The 17,891-nt window shown below is 39.5% G+C and overlaps 1 protein-coding gene across 1 annotated transcript in view; it reads left to right on the top strand.

Moving 5' to 3' along the window:
- The window catches only part of LOC122794071 (spectrin beta chain, non-erythrocytic 4-like), a 1,992,331-nt gene that overhangs the window by 193,193 nt on the left and 1,781,247 nt on the right, over nucleotides 1-17,891 (top strand). The gene's annotated exons all lie outside the window — the stretch shown is intronic.

Below are 17,891 nucleotides of genomic sequence, written 5' to 3'. Positions count from 1 at the left end.
GTGACCACTTCCACTTCCGCACTAAGTACGTTTCCTTACTTCAGGGGGCACTCGCACAGTGACCCCTTCCACTCTCTCACTTAGTACATTTCCTTGCTTCAGGTGGCTCCCCCTAATATTCTACCTGCAGTGACCCCTTCCACTTCCCCACTGAGTATGTTTCCTTACTTCAGGTGGCTCTAACACAGTCACCCCTTCCACTTCCCCAGCAAGTACATTTCCTTACTTCAGGTGATTCTCACACAGTGACCCCTTCCACTTCCCCACTAAGTACGTTTCCTTATTTCAGATGGCTCCCCCTAATGTCCTACCTACAGTGACCCCTTCCACTCCCCCACTAAGTACACTTCCTTACTTCAGACAGCTCTCACACAGTCACCCCTTCCACTTCCCCACTAAGTACACTTCCTTACTTCAGACGGCTGTCACACAGTGACCCCATCCACTCTCTAAGTACGTTTCCTTACTTCAGGTGGCTCCCGCTAATGTCCTACCTGCAGTGACCCCTTCCACTTTCCCACTAAGTACGTTTCCTTACTTCAGTTGGCTCTCACACAGTGACCCCTTCCACACTCTCACTAAGTACATTTCCTTGCTTCATGTGGCTCCCCCTAATGTCTTACCTGCAGTGATCCCTTCCACTTCCCCACCAAGAATATTTCCTTACTTCAGGTGGCTGTCACTTATACTTTTTCCCCAAACAGCACAAGCAAATATCTGCATGTATTAATTTATTAAACAAGTAACCCAGTCGAAACACATCTTATTTCTGGGACTCCCATGGACCACTGTCTAGTTATTTGGATTTGTCACAGTCAAATGCATACTGTCTGATTCAAATTTGTGATTGCTAAATAAAGATTGTTAGCATTTTGTAGCCTTAATCCTCTACAATGAGTTAACATATTATAATGTAAATAACTCTTTTAGCTGCAGAATTTTTAGAAACCTTTGTACTGGGCTATTTACACAGTGTACACATATGTGAGTCAAAATCACTTTCTTGCTGGTAGCCTGTGCATCACTTTGATAGAGGCAACCCCATTCACTCTTTGTCTCTCTCTCTCTCACACACACACACACACACACACACACACACACACACACACACACACACACACACACACACACACACACACGCACCTTACTTGCCCCTTAGTTGACTGAATATTCCCACTGTCTGTTTCTTATTTTTGTCCCTGACTTCAGAAATTACAGATGCTTGCCATCAGTCAGTAATGCTAGACATTAGAATTTCATACTTATTATGTAAAATAACCCTTTACTACACTAACGGATTAGTTAGTGCTTTCAGTTAATGCTATTACATACTATTCCAAGCATGTGAGGTTTGCAACCTTTTCTCCCATTTTAGTTTTCAATTTTTGTAACACTTAGGTAATATATTCATATATTCTCAGTGTTTAGTGGTGGCACAATGGGCAAATATCTACTGTGTGAGGAGGGTACAGGATTTGAATTTGTTTTAGCGCCTTTAGGGCGTCATATGCAGAGTTTTCATTGGTGTCAAGTATGCCTCCCTTGACCCACACGATTTTTTAGGTTATTTTCTAAATGCCTTAATGGCACAATCTGAAGAGTTATTCCAGGTGTCATGTGTTTCCCCCCAATCTATGTAATTTCTCTATGTTAATTTTTAAATACTTTTAAGGCACAGTCTAAATGTTATGCCAGATGAGTAGTGCCCCACCTACCTGACAGCTGTAGTCATTCTTATGTGATTTGCTAAGTGCCTTTAAGGCACAATGTGTAGAGTTTTTCCTGTTGTTTAGTGTCCCCTCCCCAAACAGTGCTACTTGTGCATGCAAACACACACGCACACACACACACACGCGCACACACACACTCTCTCTCTCCCTCTTATCCATTCAGCCATATGGACACACATACAATTGCTCCCCTACAAACTCCAGGCAGACGCATACACTTATCCATCCCTCCTTGCACATCCCCTTTTCCCATTTTTATACATGGGTTTGGGTTATCACTTCAACAGTGATAATCTAGAGCCAAGGTTCACACTGCTGGGTGGCTGGGTGGCTAGCTCTGCAGTGGCGATTCTTTCATACCACTCACGTCTATGCCCAATTTAGAGTATCAAATTCACCTATTGCATATCTTTGGAATGTGGATAGAAACCAGCGCATCCAGAGAAAACTCACAAGAACACAGGGAGGACATGCAAACTTGGCATAGAAGGCACCCCAGCCAAGAACTGAACCAGTGAACCTCTTGCTGTGATAATGCCCAGAAAGGATACAAAGAGCTGAGAACCAGTAATCCAGCAGGAAACAAAACCAAAAGCAGTATCAAGATATATCCAAATAGTTTATTAGTTCAACAAACAAGGCAATGGTCAAACAGCTTGACCAAAATCTGAGTAAAACCCCTTTCTCAATAATGTTTTATTAAACAACCTAAAAAATAACTGTTCAGATTGAACAACATTGCAATCTATTATACAAAATAAAGACAATTGTGAGCAGGTCACCAATCCTAACCTGCTTATTATGTGTTCTCAACATGGATGCCAAGAACTTTACCTTGAGAGAAGCTTGACATGTGAATCTTAACATCCATGTTGAGAACACATAATTAAGGGTTAGAATCAGAGTCCCGATCATAATTCTTTGTGGGGAATAATGACATACATTTGAGTTTAAAGTTCATATCCTTCATAAAATGTTATTCTAGCAACTTTTTCTAAGTTTATTAGAAGAGGTCATAGATCCTTGACTGGCACAGACAGCAGGGAGAAACAAACTGCTGCTGCTGTTTGCTGGTCATTACTGGCAGATTTGACTAACTAGCATGAGACCAGACATTAACAAGTTAAGCATTGGTCTGGTGCTATAGTAGTACTAAACTAATTTGTCTTTTTTCCGGATATCAGAGTATAAACACTATGTTTCATGCACTGCATATATATTACAAATGCTCATTTAAACCAATTTAAACATTGTGCCTAGACTGATTTTTTTTTTTTCATTTATCCTTTGTAGACTGGGTTAGGACCCATTAGGCTGGTAGTCTCCTCACAGGGAGAAATCCAAGGTGGTAGTTATACTACTAGGGGAAATTTGGTAATAAATAAATAAATACATAAGTAAATATATAATAATCACCGCCATACCTCACTGGACTTTAGCCATTAGCAGTCTTCCTTTTCTCCACACATACTTTACCACACTGGTGGTACTAGTCACAGTACTAAGACTTATGGCTGTCCACTTGGTACATTCTTTTAAACAGCATCTTCACTGTCTACACTAATCCACTGCCTGGTGCAGAACCATCACCCACTCTACCTTCACACTTTTTCTAACTGGAACCATTACTGTCCACACTCTTCCCATTCCTCTTAGTGAAAGAATTACTCTGTGCATCTCTTGCCTTTCTAGGAACAAAACCATCACTCTCTGTACTTCTTCCTTCCTTCCTTTGAGCAGTAACAACATGTACAGAATCCCCCTTCTACACAACACCATCACCTTCTGCACCCCCCCCCCTTGTTTGTGCAGAATGTTGAATCCCCACTGCCTGTTTTCATGTGGTTGAATATCTCACTCTCTGCAATCCTCCTAGCTTTCTGTGTAATGAACCACCCCTGTATGCACCTCATGTCCACAGAAACAGCCTTTTAAATGATTTCCCCTTCCTGTAGACAGAACCATCCTCCTATGCAACCCATCTTTTCCTTTGATCAGAGCCATCACTGTTGTTGCCAAAATTATATGTAGCCAACATTTTTTGAAACCTTTATGTGGATGGTCACTTTTAAAAGGTTGCATACATTTTAATATTTATTTCCAAATTAAAGTGGTCACATTGCATTCACAGTGGGCATTTTCTGCAGCAATTGCATGCTAACTGTCAAGTCTGATACTGCAGAGGTCTGCAAGCCATTAGCTGTTTTCTTGTTTCATAATTATGATTTAAGTAAATATGGATGCAAGCCTAGTGAGTATTATTTAAATAAAAATTTCATTACAGTAGAGTTTTTTTCAGCAGAGTGCAAGTACTACTATTGAGAGAGTTTGCCTTAATTATGCTTGCTTATTCATGGTCCTTTCAGAAAACAAACGTGTCTACACTGGCAATTTTTTTTTCTTATCCGAAGGGTCGTGGTTTTCAGAACTTTCTTTCATTGTAAATGGTCTTTTGATCATCTTAAAAGCTTTTTTTCAGACTGTGCTAACACTATTGCTATTTCTTTTGTAAGAAAATATACAATGGATTAGCATAGAGTATTTGAAACATAAGATTTATATGAAGCTTAATAGGTTAGCCACAATCCTATATAGGAAATCTACATCAGTAAATTCCTTTTCCTTTGCTACAGGTGACTACCTTGTAGTAAAATTTTGAGTGAGTGTCCAATTTGTTCTGAGAAGCTGGATATTTAGCAGGTAGTTTTGGACATTTTTCTTGGCTTTGGGACTCAGGATTACACTTGCTCCAAATTTGAGGAATTCTTTAGTGTCACTTAACTTGGAAGACGTAAGTACTGAGAGATCTGATATTTCCTACAAAGCTGAATTTATACCCTCTTTGTTCAAAGACCTCTCTTGTTATAAGTTATTCTCCTTTTGTCAAAGGGGGTGTCCAGAACACATGGGCATATTATATTGAGTGTGAGTTCATTAGTGTGTGTGTGGATTGAGGTGCTTTTGAAGGTTTTGCCTATAGAAATTCCCCTAATGTGATGAACTACTTGGTCAATTTGGGCACTTATTTGGACAGCAGCTGGTCATTTATATGCAAATAATGCATATGATGAACTCAATAACATATAAGGGATATTTAGAATGGCTCAATTTCTAGCTCAGTGGCCTAACATTTTGCTTATGGACGCTCCCAGAATCATAGCCTTTTGAGATTTTTTGTACATTTCAGCTTATTTATATTATGACACATCTTTCACAATGTGGCATACGGAAGAAAGTTTTATATTCTTATTTGATACCTTACAGCTTAAAATACTAAATTTGTTAAAATAATTGTGAAAGCTGTCATGTTTAAATATATTATTTGTGTCTCAGAGATATTTATTTACAATATATATTTAGGTGACGTACATTTTATTCAGTGATATTTTATCTTTTATACAATCTTATTCTTTAATGTGTAAGATCTTAGGTAATTTTTCATTTTGGGTAAAATTTTGTTTCTGGCAAACTTCCTTTATTCATGTGATTGTGAATGGTTCCTTAACCTGGTGATGTCATTCTTTTTCTACTCTAAAAAGATTTTAGAAGTTGTTTTCTGGGGTCTATATTAGAACATCGACAAAGCTGTTAATCAAACGGCTTTATACTCGAAAATGCCTTTAATATAAGTGTGTTTTGTGAGATTGCGGTACAGTGAAGATTGGAAAATTTGCCCTTTCCTCACTGTAGTTTGATCTCGGAGTTGGTATGTATATAATTAGTGGGGGGGGGCACAGCCCCCCACAAAAGCAAGTTATTTTACCTGCATTTTCTATTATAAAGCCATTCGATTAATGGCTTTGTCGATGTTCTAATATAGACCCGTTTTCTGACCCATGAAAGCTATTCAGCCAAGACGCAGTGTTCTGTGTGTTTCAGTATAATTTAGATATATGATTTTGGCTCCAGTTGTGTTTTTTGCATGAATCCCTGATGTTCTTCATGTTTCAATTTTGCAGTCATTACATTTGGGTAATCTGCTGGCAGGTTGCCCTCAGTCGGCCTGAATAACAAAGTCTTGGGTCCTGCGTCAGTTGCTGTCTCCTCTTCCATGACATCAGGTCGTCAGGGGTATTAAACATGCAGCTGACGCCATTTTATTCAGTCTTTCTTGCCGTGCGGTTCCCGAAGCAGAAGCAGTTCGCAAGTGCCGGTCGGCCGACTCCTGAAATTTTCGTATTCGAGTTTCAGAACCGAAGTCTTCAAACTAAAACTAAGTACCCCATTGGGGAAACTTTTTCTTGCTCCTTACCGATGTCAGTAAAAGTTAATAATTGCATTACTTGTGGGAAGCAAATACCTCATAAGGATTTTCATTTGTACTGTATTCCTTGCCTAAGCCCACATCACAACGTGCCTTGCTGTTGGTTTTGTGCTAGATTTAACCAACGCACTATTAAGCGTCAGTATATTTTTGCTTCTAAATATTTTGGTGCAAGATTTAATTATCCTGAAATGTCGTCAATTAGCAATCCGACTACCAGAGTTCATAAAAAACGCAAAGAAAAAGACAGAGACAGACCGTCGAGGTCCAAAACGGATGACAAAGCTTCTCCTAAGCCAGTCGCCGGTTCACCGGTACTCAGGCGCTTTTTCAGCCCCTGATACCCACTACTTTTGAGTCTCAGGCCTCTACCGAGACCCATTCAGAGTCTGGTATGCCGCAAGATTCTCAGAGTATTGAACCCGCAGATGTCTCTCCCTTGGATGGGTCCGGAGTCGCTGAGCAGGCACCGGCTTCTGAGGGTGTTTTCAGGCCTCAACATTTTTATATTAAACCAACGCCAGCAACAAAAACAAGGTCAAAAACAACTTCTATGTCTAAAAACTGACGCATGAGCCACGTGCTCAGGCCCCTATGCCTAAAAAAACAGATGATCAAAATGGCTGAGGATTTAATTACCTTGATCAGGGGTTACCCCCCCCCCCCCCCGCTAAGAGGCCTAGGCAAGGCACTGATTATGAATCTTCAGATCAGGTTTCCATTTCTTCTGATTCCTCTTCTGATCAGGAATTTTCTATTCCACCCTATGAGGATTCTGATGCAGAGGAATCCATCCCATCTGCATCTCCTCCTGAGGATCACTCTTTTGGAGAGACTTTGCATACTTTAAGGGAACATTTTCACTGGGAGAGTCAGGACTTCTCTGAATCAAAAAACGAGGCTTAGGGATTTCCTTCTTCTTCCTCAGCATAGGCCTTTGGCAATACCTCCTGTATTAGACGTTGTTGATGTGTTCCCAGAATCAAGCATGGCTCCTGATTCCCTGCCTCTGGCTCCTAGTAAGCCAGACAGATATTACAGGGTTCCTGACTCCCACAAATTTCTTTTCAAAAATCCTGCTCCTGATCCTGAGACTATTTCTCAGGGTCCCAAGGGTTTAAAGGCCTCTTCAGCCAAAAATCCTACCCCTTCTGATAGAGATTTCAGGGCGCTGGATAGATGGGGTAAGAAGGTTTATACGTCTGCAGCCTTGGCAATCAGGGCTTTAAACTGCCATTTTCATATGCTTAAATATCAACAGCATGTTATGGGCTTACTGAAACAGAAAATGTTGTTGATTTCTGATTGTGTGGAAAATAAAGAGTTACAGGAATTATTGCATTCAGCAGAACAGAATGGAAACATACTTTGCAATGTGGTTTTGATTCCTTGGAGGCCTCTTGTAGGGTCGTCGTTACTAGATCTGGGATAAGAAGACATGCCTGGCTCAAGAAGCAAAATCTGCCTGATCATGTTAAAGCTAAATTGTTGGATGCCCCTTTGCAGCATGATATTCTGTTTGGTAATAAGGCAGAAGAGGTTTTAAAGAAAATGGAAGACAAAGCTAAATTTATGCAAACTGTAAAAGATTTATTGCAAGTGCAGCCACCCAAGTTCAGTAGGCACTGACCTACTAAAAATTGGTCCTTTCCTGTATCCAACAGAGCCACTCAGGGCAAATCCAGGCACCCAAAAGGCTCCAGATACCAATCACAGGGTTCTTACAGGTCAAAGCAATGGGGTGCCGCCACCTCCAAATCTGGAGGAAACAAAGCACAACCCTACAGTAAGCAGTCTCAATGACTTTCCTCTACCATCACCAAGCACTTATCTTTTGGCAGCCCCCTTGGGGGGAAAACTAGCACTTCATGCTCAAAATTGGCAGTTAATTACCCAGGACAAGTGGGTATTAAACATAGTATCCCAGGGGTACAGATTTCATTTCCATACTTTGCCAATTCCAAACGGATGGCTGGATCTGCCACAAAACCAGTGGGCAGAGGCCCAGAAACAAGTCATGTCCCTCATGGATATGGGGGCTATTCAACCGGTACCAGAAAAGGAAAAGGACAAGGTTTTTATTCAAGACTTTTCCTGGTACCCAGAAAAGACAATTCATGGCGTCCAATACTGGACTTATCGATTTTGAACACGTTCCTGGACATTCCAAAATTCAAAATGCTGACTTTACAACAGCTACTGCCTATGCTAGGCAGGAATGCTTGGTTAGTAACTCTAGACTTAAAAGAGGCATACCTGCATATCCCAATAAGGGAATCATGGAGAAGATACCTCCGCTTCAAAGCAGGTTTTTTGCATTACCAATTCTCTGCACTGCCCTTTGGCTTATCTGCTGCGCCCAGGGTCTTTACAAAGTGCCTGGCACCAGTAATTGCATTCTGCAGTCTAAGAAGAATTCAAATGTATCCTTATCTGGACACTTGTCTCATTCAAGCAGAGGACAAGGGCACTCTTCTTCAACACCTGACGGTTGTAAAAAGGCTTCTAGCATGCCTAGGGTACACCATAAATGAAAAGAAATCACAGCTGGTAACCTCTCAGATAATTACATTCCTGGGTGCAAGCTTGAATACAACTGCCCAGATGGCTTACCTCACGCCAGACAAACAAAGGCAACTGACAACATACTTCAACCAAATGGCAACAAAAACCAAGTTATCTTCAAGACAAATTCTGCAGGCTTTGGGGTTCATGGCATCCTGCATTCTACTAATTCCATATGCGAGACTGCATATGAGGAAACTTCAATGGTACCTAAAAAGTTTTATGGAGTCAACATTGTCACAGTTTAGAAACAATGATTCCTCTCATTCCCTGCCTACAACAGGAGTTTCTTTGGTGGGCAGTGACATGTCACCAAAACAAGGGACTGTCATTCACTCTACCCCCGCCACCCAAACTCTAACTACAAATGTATCAGACTATGCTTGGGGGGCCCACCTGGCAGGGAGATGCATTTAGGGCAAATGGACCCCAAACCAATTGCATCTGTATATCAACCAGAAAGAGATGCTAGCTGTTCAGAATGCTCTGACAGCCTTCAAGGACTTAATTCATCCAGGACAACTACTGATAAAGATGGACACCACCACAGTTATGTGGTACATAAACAAGCAGGGGGGTACACATTCCTACCACCTTTGCAGACTAGCCATGGCCTTATGGAACACAGCCTTGACTTACCAAATACATCTTCAAGCTCAGTTCCTGCCAGGAAAGCAAAATACTCTGGCAGATGACCTAAGCAGAAATCTTATGGACCCGCATGAATGGAAACTGGATCCACAAATCTTCAGCATGTTAACACAGAAGTGGGGGAGCCCAGACGTAGATCTATTTGTCTAGATCTATTTGCCTCTCCCCAAAATTATCAGTTGGACAAATTCTGCACAAGAGCTCATCACAAAAAACCATGGAAAGTGGATGCCCTATCCTTCAGCTGGAAAAACCAATCAGTCTTTGCCTTTCCTCCTCTGCCTCTGCTCTCCAAGGTCTTAATAAAAGCCAGACAGGAAAAAACAAAAATGATCCTAATTGCTCCGAACTGGCCTTGCCAGCACTAGTACCCACTTCTAAGGAATATGTCTCACCTTCCTCCATGGTACTTGCCTCAAATACCTCATCTACTGTCTCAGCAGAACTATCAAATTCTGCACACTCAGCTCCAAACTCTGAATCTTGCAGCATGGCTAATCAACTAATTATTCAAACAACACCTCTCAGTAAATCTGTGATGGATGTCATTCTGGAAGCCAGAAGGCATAGTACTAGAAAATCTTATACTGATAAATGGAAGAGATTCTGTGCTTGGAATCAAGCACAAGGAATAGACACAGCAAAGCCCAATAGTCCTCAGATTTTACAATATTTGATTGAGATGCTTGACAAGGGTCTATCTTTTTCTTCAATAAAAATCCATGCCTCTGCCATCTCGGCTCATTACAACACAGAGCCTCCCCTCTTTTCTCATCTTCTGCTTAAACAGTATCTTAGAGGGGCCAAAAATTTAAGGCCTCCCAGAAGATCACCAACTCCTGCATGGGACCTCAGTTTTGTGCTGGAAAAACTCACCCTGCCTCCTTTTGAACCCACAGCTACTGCGGATATAAAATTTCTGTCTTGGAAAACAGCTTTTCTCTTGGGGGGTCACTTCATCAAGAAGGGTTTCAGAACTACAGGCTCTCATGGCAGTGGATCCTTTTATTATATTTTACCCGGACAGGGTGTCCCTCAGGACAATTCCTTCTTTTATGCCTGAGGTGGTATCCAGTGTGGCTCTTAACCAGACCATTCACCTGCCAACATTTTACCCAAATCCACAGAACAAGGGGGAGCGGATTCTGCATTCATTGGATGTACACAGACAGCTAAGATTCTACTTAAACAGGACCAAATCTGTAAGAAAGTCTGAGCAATTACTGGTAACATTTGCTGCATGGTCAGAGGGGAAGGCTATATCAAAGCAGACTATTTCTAAGTGAATAAGCCACTGCATTTGTTTTTGCTATTTGCACCATGGTAAACCTGTGCCCAAGGCGATCAGATCACATTCCACCAGGGCTGCCTCTACTTCAGCAGCTTTTCTCAGAGGGGTCCCAACCAAAGATATTCTAGAAGTTGCTACTTGGAGCTCTGTTCATACCTTCACAATGCATTATCATTTACCTCTCTTCTCCAAATCCAGGGCAGGCTTTGCCACTGCAGTCCTGCAGGGCATTATAGCCACTCCTAATGCTGTTTAGTTCCATCCTCCCATCCATAGCTATGGGATTCTACCCAAATGTAATTACTGCAACAGTGAAACATGAAGAACATAGTACAGTTGTGTACACTTACCATAAATGTAGATGCTTGAGTGTATTCACTGTTGCAGTCCGGGTTACCCACCCACCATCCCCCTTTTCTATACATTTTCTTTCCTTCACTATACTCAAAAGCCTTTGTGGTGTATTTGCTTTTAGTTGAAGGTAATGTTTATTTTTCTAAAAGTGCATTTATATATTTACTGTTTATTTATATATATATTTTTGCTCCCTATTTGGGGGGCACCTGACATCTGGGGCAAGAAAAACTGAATAAAATGGCGTTGGCTACATATTTTATACCCCTGACGACCTGACGTCATGGAAGAGGAGACTGCAACTGATGCAGGGCCCAAGACACTGTTATTCAGGCTGACTGAGGGCAACCTGCCAGCAGATTACCCAAATGTAATGACTGCAACAGTGAATACACTCGAACATCTACATTTATGGTAAGTGTACACAATTGTACTTTTTATTTGGAGCCCTTTATGAATTAGTATTTGCAACTAAGGAAAGTCTTCACACTTCCAGTATTTTACCCTTCCTTTGGAAAGAGTTATCTCTCCCAGCAACCTCACTCTTTCTTTGGGCAGGACCGTTACTGTATGCACCTCCCCTTCTTTGGGCAGGATCATCCCTCCTTGCACCACCATCCCCTCCATTGAGCAGGTCCATCACTCTCTGCACCCCTTACTTTTGGGTAGGATCATCACTCTGTGTACCCCCACTCCCTACATTTTATTTATTTATTTATTTGACATTTATTTATCGGGAAAATGCGAATGGGTATGAGCCCATTTTCAGTGGAGGTCCGGGAAGAAAAGCTCCACAGTACATATGGAACAAAATTACATATCGAAATTGGTTACAAAGACTAAGACAGTAACGCAAGAGTACAGTTTGTGGTATACAGTAAAAAGATAAACAATATGGTTAGGACATCCTATGCAGACAAAAAAGCAGCATTACAATTTGTGGATATAATAAGGAATCAGTAAGTTGAACACTCATTATATACAAGGTACAGGAGAAATTCCTAATATGTCTGCTACATATTAATGCAAGAATATATGACAGAATAAGTAATACGTTGGGGCACACTAAATACACTTTCTGGCTAGAGTATTTTGTACTAAGTTTACTGAAAGGGAGGCTAGAAGGTAGGTCATGCAGAAAGGGAAATAGGATAGATCAAGAGAAAGTACATTCAAACTTGGGATAAGGGAATAGTAATGAGTACTAAGATGGAGTGGAGCATGGGCAGATCCAGTTATTGGTTAGATGTTCTTTCAGCCTAGAGTTGAAGGAATAGTAGTGGGGCATACCTCTCAACCGTGCCAAATTCCTCAGCATTTACCAGTTTTGAGGTCCAAATAATGGGGTGCTATGAATTTCCAATTGGCCCCCTTTATTCCCGATTCTTTCCCGCCCTTTTTTTAAAAATTTTCTTTCCTCTGCAATTTTTCCTCTGACGTCATCATGTGCGTGATGACATAAGTGTCGTGAGCAGCCTGTCGGAATTTGTCTGAGGGCTCGAAGGGTGTGACTAACTCATTCATTGGCTGTACGTTTATGTTTGGGTAGCAGCAACGTGTTACAGTAGGCATGCGTCTCGGATTTCGGTGCAGTAGCAGTTAATCTAAAGGCCAAGTGCATGCAGACTTGCAGAGGAGAGCTTCTGTCAAATTAGAGTTAATTAGAACCTTGGAGTTAGTTTATAGAGGGTCAGTTCGGGACTTGGGGACTGGACTACACACAGGCTACAGTGGAGGGGTCAGACTGCGAGAGAGCAACAGACCCAACAGTAATTTTTTTTTTTAATTAGAAGTCTGATGTTAAAATCAACTCAGTGACTGTCGGTAAGGCTATCCCATCACAAAGCAAGCCATAACCTTTTCGTTTCAGAGTCAGGCAGACTTCAGTGTGCAGCAGAGCACACAGCAGCAGCAGTCAGACTCGAGTCAGAGAGGGGTGGTGCAACATCGGCGACCAGACATGAAGAATATTTTACTTCTTCCCCTAGCTCCACTTTCAGGTAAAAACATAAAAATAATTGCTAAGTTATGCTAACCAATGCTTGGGGTCCTGTTACTGTAGCTGTAAGCATTTGGTATCATATCACCTCAGTCTCAACTGTACACATTTTTGCAGAACATCCAGATTTTTGCCACATACTTTTTGTCTGTTTCTCATTAAATTGTGGTTTTCTCTGGCAAATCATTGAGGACTGAAGTGAAGTCAGAAAATAATGGCAGATGGCAGACATTTGAGTTACAGACTTCATTATACCCTTCAGAAAATTCATGGTTATGCAAAACATGTTATTTTATCAACTTACTAAGTTTATAAAAACAATATTTAAAAAGTGTCCCTATTTTTAGGCCTTTGTTCCCCCCATTGTTTATGTTTTTTTCCAGATTTCTTGGTGTTAGAAGTTGAGAGGTATGCCCTGCACCACTATATGTGGGTCTACATCCCCCACTCCCTTGTCACATAAATATTTATACTCTAAAGACTGCACCAACTCAGGACAAGGAGGTACTTGTTTTTTTATAAAAAAAAAAAGTATTTTTATGAGACAAAAGCAATATAAAGTGCTGAGAGTTTGATGTCATGGATTATATTTCTTGCCATTATAATGAAATTATTATTATAATGAAAGCTGTACTGGGAAATAATTATGATTTTAAGAGAATGCTTATGTAACATCTTAGTAATATTACCACAAAACGTTTATCACTTTTTTAGGCAACATATCACACAAAGTTTTTTATTTCATGATTGCTGGTTGAATTTTTGTTAGTTATTAGGAAGAAGACAGAGAAAACATTTTTTTTTGTTATTGTAGACCAGAAGTGGCTTAAGTTTAAAAGCTTTGATATTCATGGGCATGATTTCAGTATGAGAACTTACATATTCTTAAAAATAAAAGTAAACATAAAAGCAGACAAATCTAAAAAAATTATATTTGCTGAGCATTGGTATTTCTTATTTACCTGCATTAGACAATAGTGACCTGGTTTATGACTGGAGCTCTGTCAGAAAAGCCATTTTTAAACTGATTGCAATTCAAATAGTTCAGTGTATTTGTAATGATATTTTAAACAAAGTGAAAGGGAATTATTTGCTGTGGGGGCATTTAATTTGTTAGTGACCTTACAGCAAGTATTATTGCATATGGTGCAGTTCTGAATGTAGGATTGTTGTAGGTCTATAGACAATATACTGTAATAAAGTTAAGTAGGTCTTTTGGCTTATAGGGCTTTTAGAGCTAGAATAAATAAGAGTACATGCCTAACTGTAACAAGGTGCCACATTATTGGTTACATACATATTGACAGAGTACTGAAATGTTTAAATGAATCTACTACTATAATGACTGTAGGTTTAATAAAGGATACCGGACAGAAATGTTCTTATATGGAAGTTAAAGCATTTTCTCTGAGTATAAGTACGTTAGTGCACACTTTTAAATGGTAATTGTGACATTTAAATATTAGAGACTTTCTTGTCCCTTTATACCAAAATTGTACTGCTCATTGTAGAATTATATGACCTGGTTAAATATTTATTTAGATTTCTCCACAAAACTAATACTTTCCTCAGCTGTAGCTTAAATGATATGTATGGATTTTTGGAAGGAATGATAGTATGATGAGCAAGAAAACTCTTACAAAAAATTCATGTATCTAGTTTCCCTAAAGGCTTTAGAAAGGTAATGTCTCTTAAGTTGAAGTGTTTGTAGGGTATAGTGAGATGGAGGAGTAGAATACTTATGATGTTTTACAGAAAATAATGTTATTGCTGAGAATGCACTGGAAGTTATTGAACAAGTCAATCAAAACAGCCCAAAGATCATCTTTATCCACCACTGGCCAGATGCATTTTCTTTGAATTTGGGTTTGAATCCTGTTTCAATGAATGTGAGTTTCAAGGGCAGAGAAGTTTTAATGCTAAGTCTGTTTTCATTGTGAGACTGTATTGCTTTGTTTAGCAGATGTCTATTAGTGTGTGTGCTATAAAATGTAACATAAAAGTTTTAAATGAAATCCAATCAATCATTGTAAAAGTAAAGCAGTATGCACCATACAGAGTTTATAGTAAATGGGGCAAAATAGTCCCAAGTAATGGGACATTGGAATGGCTGCAGGGGACTCTGGGGCCATATTTTAGTTGTCTCTTCTTCAGGTTGTGTTTGAAAGTTGCTATCCCACAATTCCATTGGAATGAGCATGGTTGCATAATTTTGCATGCAAATTTTATGTTAATCAGCATACTGATTTGTAGCTATTTTTCATGGGCCTTTTTCCAGATTTTTGATGTTTCCAGATTGAGAGGTATATAGTGGGGTGTAAGTCTGATTGATTGTAGAATTCATGAATTGGCAACACAGTGAGAGTACAGAAAAATATCATTTTGATCTTTGAGGTTGGTAGATAAATAGTAGATACTTGTGAGAAGAACGTTGGTCATGGGATGGAATATAATGTTGGAGAAAGTATGTAGTTTAAGAAAATGAGAAGTTGTACAGTGTTAATGTTAGTTGATTAAAGGTGAGAAGGTGGGGTAGTTCTAGCCAATTTAGGGACTTGAGAGCAGAACAATGGTGAGAGTAGTGGGCCTGCCCTGTGGCAAATGTACTTATTTTATTATAACAGTGAATAAGTTTTACTTTGAGGTTAGAGTAAAGACTGGCTAGAATAGGTGAAAAGTAAAGAAGGGGAGGATAAGAGATGCGTAGTGGCAAGTGTTACTTTTGTGGAGTTGGAGATGATTTTTTTAGCCCTATACATCATGCCAATGTTTGATTAGTTTTTTTATGTTGTTGCTGAAATGCAGGTTAAACTTCAGATTGTTGTCAATAGTTACACCTGACAGTTTAGTGTGTGAAACCACATCTATTGAAGTATTTTTCAGAGAAGTAACTGTTCTTGCCATTCTTTTTACAGTGTTTTTTTATTGCTCATTTTGTTTCCCAAATATGTTGTATAACTACATTGTTCACCATATATGTTTATCATTTTGCTAAACTATATATGTTGTATTGTTTTGTCAAACTAATTGCTGCAGCTTTTCTCCCCGGGCCTCCGCTGTAAATGGACCTGGTCCAGTCGGACCTTCCCGGTTAGCAAATGTAAAATAAAATAAATAAAAATAGAAGTAATAAATCTGGAGCAAATTATTTTGGTAAAAATAGTAGAAGTTTAGTTGCTTTTAGTTTAAGTAGTAGGATGGTTGCTAGGGAGCTAGGATTCAATGGAGTTGAATGCTTCTTTAGTTAAACTCTGTAGATGAGTCAGTTTACTGGCAGAGCAGATTAAAGTGGAGTTGTTGGCATATTGGATAAGGGCAGATTGTTTGGTGGCAGTATTAAGATGATTAATGAAAATGTTGAAAAGGAGTGGACCTAGTATTGAACTTTGGAGTACCGCGGTGCTAACTGGTAAGTAAGGGGATCAATTAGAATTCCATTTGATAGATTTATATCTGTTAAAGAGATAGCTAGTGAACCATTTTAAGAATGTTGAGGTTAAGCACAGAAGGCATAGTTGAGATAAGAGTTGGGGAAAGGTGATGGTGTCAAAGGCTTTGGATAAGGCTAAGAGCAAAGATGAGGCAAAGTTTCCAGAGTCATGAGCTTTACTGACAGTGTCAGCAAAGGATAGTAGAGTAGTGATAGTGCTGTGTGCTGGTATGAATCCATGTCTGGTGAGAGAGAGATTTTTGTCGAGTAGGTATCGATGGAATTGTTTGTAGATACATTTCTCTAGAAGTTTTGATAGTGATGAAAGAATAGCAGTTGGCCTATAGTTAAAGAATTTTGTGGAGGTGTCTCCTTTGTGGAGAAGAAGATAAAGGACTTTTTCCAATGGGAGGTGACTTGAGCTTTTTTTTTTTTTCAATTATATTTTCTCCAAGAGTTTTGGGTTTCTAATACCATGACAGGAATGGACCCCATTTCTAAGTCAAGGTATAATTAAAGTTCATGACATAGTATTGTTTCAGTCTTTAATGTTAGCAGAAGTGCTCTTCACAGCATCTGCAATGTGCCCAATAATGACTCCTTTTGCAATTTGTATAGAGTCACATGCATCAGTAACATATCTAAGTATGATTATAAATTCTTTTTTATAAGACCCATTGCTCCTACTACTACTACTGGAATTGCCTGGATATCTTTCTTCCACATTGCCCTTGTTTTCTGCCTGAAAATCCTGGTATTTTATGACTTTGCATCTCTCTATACATAAGACACTGTAGTCACTCAGTGTAGTGATTTTAATAATCAGTGCTACTTTTGTCTTCTTTTCATGGACTACTGTATCTTTTTTCTTGCATCTATTTTTGAACTGTTGGTAATGGATGACCCCATGTGATATAAACTTTATCATTTTCTATAATGCTTTGTGGCTCATGTTTCCAGTGTTTTTCAGCTACTTCAATATTATAATGTTTGCACAATCCTCAGTGCAGCAGTTTTGCGACATTATTATGCCTTTCAGTATACAGTCCTTCTGCATTTGTATATCACACCCAGCAATGAGATTAAGACTGTTTCCAATTCTGTTTTACAAAGCCTACATTTGTCGGTTTCTCCCACTTGTTCAGTGGACTTTGTAAACCAATGTGTATGTAGTCCGCTGTCTTGAGCTGCCAATATTAACCTTTCATCCTTTGATTTAAATTCACCTCTCTTCAACCATTCCTGCATTCGATCCTGATCAACATGAGGTTTTTCCAAGACTTTCCTATACTTGCAACTACATTTATGCATTTTCCACATTTTTGCCTTTTTATATGACCCTTCACCTTATATTCTTTCTTTTGTTTTTTTGGCACATTCAGTCGCTACCTGATTTGTATCTACTTCTGGTTTGATTTCCATTCCCACTTGATGGCAATATGCTTCTGCTAAACTAAGCAGGGAAGTAATCTTAGACTTGTTCTCCTCATGTTTCAAAACTTTCACTATGTTTGGGTCTTGTGAGGTCAGCAGATATGTATGCAGTCCCACTATCACAGATCCATACATGGAATCAAATTTCGAGGAGGTCCATACCTCCTTCAGAA

The sequence above is a fragment of the Protopterus annectens genome, chromosome 1.part0 (assembly GCF_019279795.1).
Source record: "Protopterus annectens isolate FY-2018-M chromosome 1.part0, PAN1.0, whole genome shotgun sequence".
NCBI classification, from domain to species: Eukaryota; Metazoa; Chordata; order Ceratodontiformes; family Protopteridae; genus Protopterus; species Protopterus annectens.
This window is presented reverse-complemented; position numbering and strand designations above follow the sequence as displayed.